The 14,335-nt window shown below is 37.9% G+C and overlaps 1 protein-coding gene across 1 annotated transcript in view; it reads left to right on the forward strand.

Annotated features, from left to right (window-relative positions):
* Nucleotides 1–3,256: 3,256 nt before the first annotated feature.
* LOC106079441 (aminopeptidase N-like) overlaps nt 3,257–14,335 on the forward strand; it is a 92,672-nt gene continuing 81,593 nt past the window's right edge. Inside the window, exon 1 of the mRNA XM_056011821.1 lies at nt 3,257–3,397. The gene's annotated coding sequence lies outside the window, so the exon portion shown is untranslated. The remainder of the gene's footprint in view (nt 3,398–14,335) is intronic.

Genomic DNA, 14,335 nt, shown 5'->3' on the forward strand with positions numbered 1-14,335 from the left:
AATACTTTTTACCAGACAGACAGACAGACGGACAGACAGAGCTTTGTAAAAATCCTTCCAGTTGTATTCTTCTTAGACATGCAGTCCCGCGTTCTATTGTAGGCTTACATAGCTTTACGTTGTAGAGATTTTAAGATAACATTATACATATTCAGGGGCCATACAACTTGTAACACGTGCGATTTTAAATTAAAAACAACAATAACTATTGTATCAATGCGCGTGGAACCAAAGACATGTCAGCTAAATAATCCTCTTTTTTTTTCAAACAATTTTGTTGAAGGTTTAGTTTTGTAGGGAAAGAATAGACCAATTTACGAACTTTGGGAAATGATACACCAATTTACAAAACATCCAATTTAAAAAGCTGCCTGATTGCTTAAGATTGCGTTGTCTAAAATATATTTGTTCTTGTCCATAAAAGATGCTTATAGAAAGATTTAATAGAAGTGTACAAGATAGAGCAAATAATGAATTGTGGAGGCGTGATGGCTGAGAGATAAAGAACGGGTTTTAAGCCGATGGGTCTCGAAAGGCAAAAATCTTAGAAGTAGAATAATTACAATAGAGTACGTAATGTAGTCAAACGGCCAATTAGTAAGGTAATATGTTTTGGAACAAAAATACGATTAACTCTTAAAATGCGTGTGGTAGTTTAGCCACTAAACACCAGAATTGTAATTCCATTTTGTAGGCACTCAGTGTAAAACAGCTCAGCACTTTAAGGGTTAACAGTTTTAGAGGCGGACGAGACCGTTAGAAGAGATACGGTATATAAAGTCGACACATTTACGGCTCAAGGCCCCCACATATGACCTCACCCAGGGCCCGAGCTTTGCTAAGGTTGCCTCTGATTATGGTTCAGTGTTTTATGTATAATTGCTACTTTACTTTTGAGTCTTGTATTAGCATTGTATTCTACCGCCATTGCATCAGTGGATTAAGGATTTTCTGATAGGGAGAGAACAAACTGTAATAATTAATGGCTCTAAATCAACACCAATAACGGTAAACTCAGGTGTAGCCTACCTCAAGGAACAGTCTTAGGTCCACTACTATTTTTAATTTACACAAATGATTTACCAAATTGCATTAGCTCAGGAACAAAAGTCGGGGGGGGGGGGTGATCGATCGTTGTGCTGAGTCTGCTGGTCACGTGACACCTTTGTTAACCGTCAGCTATAGAAAAGATAAAAATTAAATTAACTTCCCCCATAGATGGTAAGAACTGAAGACATTAAATTAACTTCCCCCATAGATGGAAAGAACTAAAGGGAATATATATATTTTTTTGTACAAAGCTTATATCAACTCTGTCTGTCTGGTAAAAAGTTTGTAGGCCTACACGGTATTTCTCCGACACCCAATCTCAGATGACCCTGAAATTTGCAGTTATTTATTTTACCTGACAAGGATCAATTTAAAAAATTAACCAATCAGTTAATGATTAATAATTGGTAATAAACTATTTTGTTTGGTATCTCAAACAAGGGAAAGAAATTGTACTTGACAGATGCGGTTGTATATATTGAATTACTTTCCTTGAGGAGGCTTTAAACTAAACAAGAAGATCCTTGAGACTTTTATGGCGCGACTATACACAATCTGCTAATATACAGAATAACTTGTTGGCAAGGCAACGCCTCATCTAAACTGTTGCGACATCTAGAAAACATCATTAAAAAAGCATCAAAAATTACACTCACAACATTACCACATTTAAAGGAACTTTTTGAACAAAAGTGACTAAAAAACATCGAAAAAATCTTGGAAGACAACGGCCACCCGCTCCATCAGAACTACTTCAGGTCGTCGCGAAGTGGGCGACTGCTGTCAATCAAAACAAGAACGGAGCGGTACAAAAACTCGTTCGTACCTCACTCGGTCAGACTCTATCACCGCCACTCATTGATCAGGGAACATGAAAAGCACCAAGATACCTGTGTGTAGTCGCTGAATGAACTCTTTATGTTGTGTCTGTTGTATTTATGTGTATTTTTCTGTTGTGTTGCCTTTATATGAGAAAAGAGTCCTTGTAATCACAACAAATTTCCGTAAGGATCAATAAAGCAGTCTTAGTCTTAGTCTTGAGCCATGAGTGTAAAAGTTTTTTTCTCGATGAGACAAATGAATTAGTTGTTGATGAAAAAAAATTTTTTTTTCACCCTTATTTCATCATTTCGCATCTATCTCCCAAGAAGGCGCGCCAGTCAGTTGGAGAAGTTGCTTTATTGTTGGTCGTTGTGATCTGAGATGAACTCCGATTGGCATCAGGACAGGAAGGACTACTCCATATGTAGTGCCTTGGCGACAAAATCTGCTGCTCTGCGTAATGCCTCTTAGGTCCCATGCGTCTTGCGACTTTGCAGATACGTCACCCCGCGGCTCTCAGAACTGAGGACGCTCTTGCGAGATATGCACCACTTTCTCCACTGACTCTACACGGTGTCGCAACGGACATCGAAATTTGGCCACACCTTTCACAAGCCTGCATCCAAGTCTTCAAGTCTTCACCACTTCTCAAATCCTTTACGCGCTAAAATTTTCTTCACCCTGTCATAGCCAGTGGCGTAGTTAGGGTTGGGGAGGAGGGGGAGAATTGGAAAATCCCCCCCAATTTAATTAATTTTTAACATTAAAAATTAAATATTACGCAAAATGCAGGGGTTCCCAAAGATGTCAAGTCCCCTCCCCGGGCCTCTAAATGATGGAAAATTCATAGCTACGCCCCTGGTAATAGCCCATGTATTGTCGCTTATTTTACCATTATCTGTACATGTGGGAAGCGTGGTCGAGAGGCCAAGTGCGCTTGAACTTGGCTTGGCTTGGCTACCTAGAAGGGGGCTCGAGGTTCGACACCCGACTCGGGCAGAGTTGTGTTTACTGAGCACCTAAGGGGCAGCACGGAAAACCAACTCCTAGATACCCCCACTGGTCTACAAATGAGATTGGACCAAAAGCGCTCTGAGCATGCTATAAGCATGAAAGTAGCGCTATATAAAAGCTATAATAATATAATAATAATGTGACGTGGCAACGAGCTATTGTTCTCAACTGACCACTCGTTGCCACATCACAGGTCTGCAGTCTGGTAATTTAAACGAATGGTCTCAACCTGGCTCTCATACCAACACTACTGTAAAAAAAAAAAATCAGTTGACTTGTTTTGTCTTGTATTGCTATTTCTATTACTAAAATCATTGAGACTCTCTTCCACAGATTCCACCCCTCCTATTATCTTTTGCTCCTCCCATTTGTCGTCACTCCCTTCAACAACAACCAATCTAAGCCTGGCTTAATGACCTCATAATCTCAGCCTATATCTACCTGAAATAAGGTGACACGTACTCACAGGTAGCTGGGAAAAGGGCTTGCTACTCAAGAAGAAATCCAAAAGGTAAGTCCGTTAGTTATGAAACAGATCAAACTTTTTTATTTTTACATAGCTTACATCAACTCACTCTGTCTGGTAAAAATGTTTGTACTCGTTATTTCTCCTACACCCAATATCGGATCAATTTCGTACAATTTTTTCTAGCAAAGTTACAAAGACTGTGTGGAAACACAAACTCTAAATCGGCCCCCCAAAGTGGTCCGCACAGGCAGGTAAAAAGACAGGTTTCAATATTTTCAGAAAGAATGTCTGAAACAATGAACTACAAAATGTCAACAATGACAACTTTGGTTCAGTCCAGGGTCGGACTGACTATATGGGCATTTGGGCGAATGCCCGGTGGGCCGTTACTCAAATGGGTCGGTAGGGCCACCTAAAGGGTCTCATGAATGCCACAATGGCATGCATTAAATTGTTACAAGTTTTATATTCTCATATATAAGGGGCTATATGAGCGTCATGTTAAAAACATCTTTTACAGAGTACAGTGTAATACTAAATTAATCTAACACAGTTTCAAAGATAATTTAATAGCCTACATCCGTAGACAGTGCTATTAGTAGGCTTCATCTTATTAGGGCCTACAAATATACCGATTAAAAAGCAACATAAGGTCTTTATTTCTTATAAAGAAATGCATGCATACAGTTATCGATACATTATAAAAAAAAATAATGATTTTGAGAACTGATAGGCCTATAATTGGAGGCCCATCATATGATATACAGTTTATGGGCCGTACTGTATAGGAATGCCTGGGCCGATTCGGACTTCCAGTCCGCCTCTGGTTCAGTCGATACAAAAATAAATAAAATAAATTGTCGTGGCGAAAGTGTTCCCTATACTGTTGTATTGTCAGTTTAACTAACAACCTGACACCGCAAGATATGGAGATTTATTAATTTTATTTAATAACATTGTTAAAGTGTTCCCGATACTGTTCTATTGTTAGTTCGACTAACGACTTGATCCGACAGGATACGGAGATTTATTCATGTTATTATTATTGCATGGTTAATATTCAGTACCAGGTGACCGAGCCTCGCTCGTTTGAATAGTTTGTTGAGGAAATATAGTTACTTATTTTGGATAGGGTAAAGACTCACAATTGGAAAAGTTGCTCTCGTGTTATTTTAGTTATAAATGTCAATGTACATGGCGATTAGAAAAGAAAGTCTCTTAAGTCCCCATACAGAACACGCCGGTACGGATAGTATAGAGCAGCGGTTCTCAACCTTTTTCGATAGGCGACCCCTTTTTACAATTCCTCACTACGCCGCGACCCCCCCCCCCCCCCCCCAAAACAGTAAATTATTTTCATTCTTCATGAGTATAAGTAACTGTGCTTTCACTAATGTAGATGTACAGAGCTTGACAACTGATGTGGTATCCTAAGGTATCCTAAGGTATCCTGAGGTATCCTGAGGTATCCTAAAAAAAAAGAGAAACAAAAAAAGGACAGTTATATTAATAATAATAATAATCGAGGGGATAATAACAACTGACCTCACAGATACCTTCAAGGCCCTTGGCATTCCTAGGAACATTCTCGTTGCCTGTCTGCAGACCTGCCACATCACCAGAAAATTCCTCAGTGGAAACTGATAAAGGGACTACGATGAATTTTGTTTCCCTTTAACGAAACTCGACTCTGGCTTCGCCAGACTATGAATACTCGTTCTTTTATAATAATAATAATAATAATAATAATAATCTTTATTGTCCGTATGAAAATTTGTCTTACAATTTGTGCATTACACCAAACAAAAAACAACATAATGAATAATGACCTTACTGACAACAGTCCAGATCTTTAAAAAAACATGACCAGGCGTAACAATACGTTATGTGCATTAACTCATTAACTCATAGTGTTACAAATATTTCTAACATCTAACAATAAAAATAGTAAATTCCAATGAAAAGAAAATGTGTATGAGTCAAGTTTTACATGTTAGAATTAACCCAATAAATCCATATTTTCGTTGGTCTTGAGCGACCCCCGACAAATTGTCACTGGGGTCGCGACCCACAGGTTGAGAACCCCTGGTATAGAGGGACTTCTTATGGTCCGACAGTTACGCTGGAGAAAGCACTATCTGTATGGGAGGGGGGGGGGACAAGAAATCGTGAGCTGAAAGGTGGTAGACGTAGCAGAGATGTCCCAGAGAAACGCTTCAAAGACCAGCTTAGCCACCAACTTGCTCTCATAGAAGAGGGTATTTGAGATAGCTGGGTATCTGACTGCAGACGGCTTCAGAATGAGATAGCTGGGTATCTGACTGCAGGCGGCTTCAGAATGAGATAGCTGGGTATCTGACTGCAGGCGGCTTCAGAATGAGATAGCTGGGTATCTGACTGCAGACGGCTTCAGAATGAGATAGCTAGGTATCTGACTGCAGGCGGCTTCAGAATGAGATAGCTGGGTATCTGACTGCAGGCGGCTTCAGAATGAGATAGCTGGGTATCTGACTGCAGGCGGCTTCAGAATGAGATAGCTGGGTATCTGACTGCAGACGGCTTCAGAATGAGATAGCTGGGTATCTGACTGCAGGCGGCTTCAGAATGAGATAGCTGGGTATCTGACTGCAGACGGCTTCAGAATGAGATAGCTGGGTATCTGACTGCAGACGGCTTCAGAATGAGATAGCTGGGTATCTGACTGCAGACGGCTTCAGAATGAGATAGCTGGGTATCTGACTGCAGGCGGCTTCAGAACAAGATAGCTGGATACCTGACTGCAGACGGCTTCAGAATGAGATAGCTGGGTATCTGACTGCAGACGGCTTCAGAATGAGATAGCTGGGTATCTGACTGCAGACGGCTTCAGAATGAGATAGCTGGGTATCTGACTGCAGACGGCTTCAGAATGAGATAGCTGGGTATCTGACTGCAGACGGCTTCAGAATGAGATAGCTGGGTATCTGACTGCAGACGGCTTCAGAATGAGATAGCTGGGTATCTGACTGCAGGCGGCTTCAGAATGAGATAGCTGGGTATCTGACTGCAGGCGGCTTCAGAATGAGATAGCTGGGTATCTGACTGCAGGCGGCTTCAGAATGAGATAGCTGAGTATCTGACTGCAGGCGGCTTCAGAATGAGATAGCTGGGTATATGACTGCAGGCGGCTTCAGAATGAGATAGCTGGGTATCTGACTGCAGGCGGCTTCAGAATGAGATAGCTGGGTATCTGACTGCAGGCGGCTTCAGAATGAGATAGCTGGGTATCTGACTGCAGGCGGCTTCAGAATGAGATAGCTGGGTATCTGACTGCAGGCGGCTTCAGAATGAGATAGCTGGGTATCTGACTGCAGACGGCTTCAGAATGAGATAGCTGGGTATCTGACTGCAGACGGCTTCAGAATGAGATAGCTGGGTATCTGACTGCAGACGGCTTCAGAATGAGATAGCTGGGTATCTGACTGCAGGCGGCTTCAGAACGAGATAGCTGGATACCTGACTGCAGACGGCTTCAGAATGAGATAGCTGGGTATCTGACTGCAGACGGCTTCAGAATGAGATAGCTGGGTATCTGACTGCAGACGGCTTCAGAATGAGATAGCTGGGTATCTGACTGCAGACGGCTTCAGAATGAGATAGCTGGGTATCTGACTGCAGACGGCTTCAGAATGAGATAGCTGGGTATCTGACTGCAGACGGCTTCAGAATGAGATAGCTGGGTATTTTTTTCTATAAAGGCCGCGGGATACACAAAAGAAAATCCACTGCCAAGGACAGACGTAGACGGCGAAAAGAGAATCTAAATCGACCACCGGCATATAACGGCTATGTCTTTGTTAGAATATATATTTACATACATACATACATACTATCACATACATAAAACATACAAGAATTTCTCGCTTAAGATATGTATATATATATATATATATATATATATATATATATATATATATATATATATATATATATATATATATATATAGGATATGTATTAAATGAACAGATAATTATGAAGACAGTTAAATGTGAATGTGACTTAACTGATGTTATTGAATGATTATCAAATTGTTTTGTAAACTGCCAACCTCCCATTCAAAGCTTCAACAAAGACACTTTTCCCTTCTGTCGAGTACCATTCCTTTGTATTCGATGTCTGCTCTTCACGTTTGTAACATGAAACACTGCATTTTAATTGTTGTTTTAAATAAGATTCCACTTATATGTATATTAAATAGATTTCTTCTCTTTTAAAAAACTTTTAAACATTTTTTTTTGAATTTACGTTATTGGTGTAGCACAAAATTATTAAATTCAGTAATGCAATTTGTTTAAAAATATTTAATTGAAAAATTAAAAACCGTTGGCATAAATGTGCTAAAAACAAGCTAAATGCATTATCTCCCTTGTTGCTAGCAACATATGCATGTGAGACATGGAAGCCATCTATCAAAATTGAAAAAAGACTAAATGTGGCTCACTGTGGTGACACTGTTACTGTGTGGTCAACCGTGACACACGGTCAAGTGTTGGGTATCGAGAGTTAGGGGACTTGGGGGAAGTGACGAGTGTGTAGACAAGAAGAGAGGAAGTCAGCAGTGAAGTTGGGGATCTGTATATAACGTAGCCATGTATATATGTTATGTTGAAATGTTCACAATGGACCTCAGTCACCAATCGTACACAAACGACATTTTGCCACGTGGTTCTCTATCTCTTCTTTACAAATTACGATCTAATTTTAATACATAGTGGCTGTCACGTGATAGTTTTTCCGTTGTTTTATCAATATGATCACGTGACTAAATATTGTTTGTTTACGATTGGTGAATGAGGTCCATTAAGAAGGCACTTAAAACGTAAAAGGACTTGGTTCTTCACACTCACCAAAAAATAGCTGAGACGGATTTCGGATGTCAGTTATATAGATCGGATTTCAATCAAGGAAATCCTATGCAGAACTGGGAGTCGAACACTTAGTGAGGATTTCGGATGTCAGTTATATAGATCGGATTTCAATCAAGGAAATCCTATGCCGAACTGGGAGTCGAACACTTAGTCAGGTTGTGACAGAGCGTCGCAAGAGGTTCCAGGGACGTGTTCTCCAACTAAATAAACCACGCATACCAAGAGTTGCGATGAGATGAAGGCCAATACAAGGAAAGCGCAAACAGGGGCGTAATACAATTACGCTTAACATTGGCTTTGTTTTGTTTTTGAAGTATTTTTAGCGGCCCCCGAAAGGGGAAAAGACGCTATTAGTTTTGTGTGACACCACACTTTCATGGAGTACCTCAGAAAAGTGGACACCAGCTGGGATGAGGCTTCAGACATTGCCAGTGACAGACCTTTTTGGAGACAGTTTAAGTATCATCTCCCTTTCTAAATAATCGCCCTTGTTTTTTAAATTATTAATAATGAATAGTTGTAAAAATGATGCATTTTTATGAAAAGAACACTTTCATTGTTGATTTTAAAAATCAAATTCTTTGCTCTGAACACAAAAAAAAAAAAAACGTAGCCGTTGCATTAGAACTTTAAAAGATCTAAAATATCATGATGTCGGATTTTCAATATCTGTTCTAGTTTAGGAGATCTAAACGGGACGGACGGACGGGCAGACCACACACAACGAATAGCGGCTATTTCCCTTTCAGAATTAGTTAATTGACTATTGTTAGTTTAATATTTTAGTTGGTATTGAACAAAGGACGAAATTGTATTAAACTGATGTTGGGATATAAGTTCAATAAGTCACCTTTATACGTTTTAGAGAGAAATAGGTCGTGACACAATAGAACTATAAAACCTTCTATTTTCCTAAGTACTTCATTTTATATCGGCTTGAAGAAGCTTCAGATTCGAGATCGAATTCAAGTCGTTCCCTTTTTTTTTTTTTTCATAAACTGCATTTTAAAAGCGATTACGGTAACATTATCCAGATACCCTATTCTTTGTCTTCCCCCGCCCCTCCTCCTTTCCCAACTACTCCAGATAAGTGATAGAGTCATAGCGCGATGAGAAAGTTAAAAGCATGAGATCGCGCTAAACAAAATCAGTTGGTACAAAAATTTCTAATCGCGCAGATTTATTATTGTTAGTCTGGTTCAGATGTCCAAATGGTTCGAGGCAAGCACGCCCCTTTTATGAACCATGTGACCCGAGAAAGGCTTTTATCTCGTGGCCAGCATGAGAAATTGTCTCTTCACCGATCTCTCTGTCAGGAGGCCCACGTCGACTAAGTGATCATTTATTCACACCCGTCTTGGCATGTTGCACGCTCTTCCAAACCTCTGCATGAATTCCTCCTTTCATGTGTGGCTGGAAACTCAAGCCCCATCCTTATGCCTATGCTGTCCCATTGTACCCGTGGGGGGGGGGGAAACCATCACCACGGGCCCCTTTGGGAAACGGGCTGATGGGGGGTTTTGGACTGGTTTAGCGAGCCTTTTTTTCAATCCCTACCACGTGTAATGATGGGAACTAAACTAACTTTTAAAAGTTAAACTAATACTAGTTTTCAACTAAAATAAAGTAGTTAAACTAAAAGTTCATAATGAATTTCAAAATATAGTTAAACTAAACTAAAGGAAATTAATTAAACTATATAAAACTTTTCATAACTTTTTTTTTTTTGGGGGGGGGGGGGGCGGTGTTGAACTAGAAATATTTATCCATAATAAAATCAGTAATAAGGAATATATTTCTTACATAAACGTTAATGCAAAATAAAATTAAAAAAAAAAAGATGTCTAGATAAATATGTGTGCTTGTATTTTTTGTCTTCAATTAAAACCTTTAGAAAAGAATGGTACTCTTTTTTTTTTTAAATTAGGCTATATTAACTTATTAGATAACGAAAAATTTTAATTACTTATACCGGTATCTTATCTTATATAATACAGACGTTACCTCAAGAAAGAAGACAATTACGTGATTACGGTAAAGTTTAAAATCTCATTAAATAACTTCGATTAAGAATTTCAAATTTAGATCTAGTAACCAATACAATAGAAACGGAATTGTTGGAGTTTTAAGAAACATTTGACCTGTATAACTATTTAATAGCGTAAAATACATGCTTGACTAACCATGCCGATGAGCTATTTTCTTGTCTGACCACTAAAAATACAACTAACTCTATTGCATGACCGTTAAACGCGCAAGGGAAAAAAAAAACAGGGTGGTCTTGTCAGGGCCGGTCCTACAGGTTGCGGGGCCCTATGCGTAATGGATTGCGCGGGGCCTAATTTGGGTTGTGATAAGGATAATAAGTGACAATTAAGATTTTGTATTAGAAAAGAAATTCGTCTTTGCATTTTATTTATACTTTACTAAGTACAAAATCACTGTCAAATTAACTTTACGAGCCATCTACAGTAGATAGTAGTTTTCCAACAAAATGCCGATAAACATTCAGATGTCATTTGAACTTCTTGTTTTGGTTAAAATTCGGCTTATTATTACATTTTTATTGAATGAAAGCTGACAATGGATCTATATTGAATGACACCCCGAATTGACAATTTTGTCTGTTTTAAGGAGATTTGCATCAGTTTGCAGAAGATTTTAATAATTTCAGGAGATTTTCATGACTTTTTCTTATATTTTATAATCTTAGGAGAATTCCAGGAACCCTTTAATGATAAGTTAAAATGGTTTAATTAAATAATTTACACCTAGAATTCGCATAGCGCGGGGCCTATGAAAGTGCGGGGCCCACTGCCGCCGCATAGGTTGCAGTGGCCTAAGACCGGCCCTGGGTCTTGTCATTATGGACTGCACAGTCTGTACGTTATGTAGGCCTACACGTGTACGTCTATCTGGGCAGGTTGTTAAAATCAGTCGGACACATACTGTCTATTTACTTTTTGGGCTGGGAGGGTGTGTTACTATTTTAGTGTGAAGAACATGCTTGACTAGCCATGCCTCATCTGACCACTCCACATGAAGCAAACACTATTGCGTAACGTGGAATGAAAAAAATTCAGGGTAGTCTTGTAGTATCATCGACCACACACGTACAGTACACTAGGCCTACATGTGTATGTCTAGATGACCAGGTTGTTAAAATCAGTTGGACACCGTCTATTTACTTTATGGTCAAGAGATGGTCTGGATTAATTTTTTTTTTCTAGAGTTGGTTATCCTAATATATAGGCCTAACTGTCGATTCTTAGATCTCAATAATAAGTCTTAAGACTATAAAAAGGGTGTACTTGATGTTCCTTCAGTTAAAAAATTGTTTGCCGCAATGAATTGATCAAAACCACTAAATATAATATTGACCTAACTGATCAAAACCACTAAATATAATATTGACCTAACTGATCAAAACCACTAAATATAATATTAACCTAACTGATCAAAACCACTAAATATAATATTAACCTAACTGATCAAAACCACTAAATATAATATTGACCTAACTGATCAAAACCACTAAATATAATATTGACCTAACTGATCAAAACCACTAAATATAATATTGACCTAACTGATCAAAGCCACTAAATATAATATTGACCTAACTGATCAAAACCACTAAATATAATATTGACCTAACTGATCAAAACCACTAAATATAATATTGACCTAACTGATCAAAACCACTAAATATAATATTGACCTAACTGATCAAAACCACTAAATATAATATTGACCTAACTCACTAATCAGATTCCCACTATAAACAGAAATTAAACACCACCATGTTGGAACAATCCCATTCATAATATTGCATAGAAGCTTTTAGCAAAAAATGTATGATGACATTTTTATTATACTGCTAGTTTCAATTGCAAATATATAATTCCATGACTTCTACCAGCATCTTACTTTACCCTCTTCAAATGCAGACTGACTAAATAGTTGTTAACTGCATCATTTTTTTGATAATCAAAGTTATTGATATCACATGCCCAGAAAACAGGGATGTGCGTTATAACCCCGACCACATGTTGAAAATTTGCACAAATTTTAATTAAGCTTTTTAGTTAGTAACTAAAAAAAAATTAATTAAACTACGATTTTAACTAAACTTTTTTTTTTCTAGTTAAACAATGACCTTAACTAATTTTTTTTTTAGTTAAAACTTTAAGTTTCTAACTTTTTAGTTAACTTTTGCCTATCAATCACCACGTGTGATGTATCCTCGCTAGAGGATACGTGTGGTAGCCCACTGAGAGCTAGGTTTGCTACCGTACTTTGCCTATTCCACTTTCCAGGGCGGACGTTTCCACCGGAGGGCCAACGCTGAGGCGACCGGAGCATTCCTCCGGTATTGTTAGTCTAGAACTCTAGATCTATTACAAATTTAATTGCATGAACAATCCAAACTAATTAATACAATTACAATTACAACATAGGCTTTGTTTTTGTTTTTTTAAAGTTTTTTTTTTAGTGGCTCCCGAAAGGGGAAAGGACGCTATTAGTTTTGTGTGGTCTGTCTGTCCGTCCCGTTTAGATCACAGAAACTAGAAGAGAAAAGGAAAATCGGACATCATGATATTTTAGATCATTTAAAGTTCTGATGCAACGGCCACTTTTTTCTTTTTCGAAAGTGAACCATCTATTTTTTTTTAATTATATATGCAAGCAGATTTTTCACAAAATTACACCCATAGACATAAATTTACACAATTTTAACTTAAAGTAGATCAAGATTTTTGTTTCATACACTCACAATTATCAATGTTATAAGAAGAATATTGTTTTTTATAGTTTCTCTTTATTACATGTAACATGTTATTAATTTTGAATGTATGGATAAGTTTAATAATTATTATTTTAAAAAATATAAGTGTACGCTAAATGAATATATGGAGATGCTGTGGCTGAGGGGTAAAGCACTTGGAACCGGAAGTCCCGTGTTCGAATCCTGGTGAAGACTCTAGCTAGACCACTTCGGGGGCCGATTTTGAGTTTGTGTTTCCACACAAACTTTGTAACCTTGTTTTTCTTTAACTTTTTATCTGTTTTTTTCTCTTTTTGTATCAAGTTGATAATTCCTCGATGTCCACTCAAAGCATAGTACTTTCTTGTTTAAGTCCAGTTTGTAGTACGCCTTTCGTGTTTAAATCTACTTAGTACTTTCGTGTTTGAATCTACACAGTAGGCCTACTTTCATGTTTATATCTACATAGTAGGTCTACTTTCGTGTGTTAATCTACACAGTACTTTCGTGTTTAAATATACATAGTAGGCCTACTTCCGTGTTTGAATCTACATAGTACTTTCGTGTTTGAACCTACATAGTACTTTCGTGTTTGAACCTACATAGTACTTTCGTGTTTCAATCTATTTAGTCGTGTTTCAATCTACATAGTCGTGTTTCAATCTACATAGTACTTTCGTGTTTCAATCTACATAGTCGTGTTTGAACCTACATAGTACTTTCGTGTTTCAATCTACATAGTCGTGTTTGAACCTACATAGTACTTTCGTGTTTCATTCTACATAGTACTTTCGTGTTTCAATCTACATAGTACTTTCGTGTTTCAATCTACATAGTACTTTTGTGTTTCAATCTACATAGTCATGTTTGAACCTACATAGTACTTTTGTGTTTCAATCTACATAGTCGTGTTTGAACCTACATAGTACTTTTGTGTTTCAATCTACATAGTCGTGTTTCAAGTACTTTCGTGTTTCAATCTACATAGTACTTTCGTCTTTTAATCTACATAGTCGTGTTTGAACCTACATAGTACTTTCGTCTTTCAATCTACATAGTCGTGTTTGAACCTACATAGTACTTTCGTGTTTCATTCTACATAGTACTTTCGTGTTTCAATCTACATAGTACTTTCGTGTTTCAATCTACATAGTACTTTTGTGTTTCAATCTACATAGTCGTGTTTGAACCTACATAGTACTTTTGTGTTTCAATCTACATAGTCGTGTTTCAAGTACTTTCGTGTTTCAATCTACATAGTACTTTCGTCTTTCAATCTACATAGTCGTGTTTGAACCTACATA

This window comes from Biomphalaria glabrata, chromosome 15 (assembly GCF_947242115.1).
Source record: "Biomphalaria glabrata chromosome 15, xgBioGlab47.1, whole genome shotgun sequence".
In the NCBI taxonomy this organism is placed as follows: domain Eukaryota; kingdom Metazoa; phylum Mollusca; class Gastropoda; family Planorbidae; genus Biomphalaria; species Biomphalaria glabrata.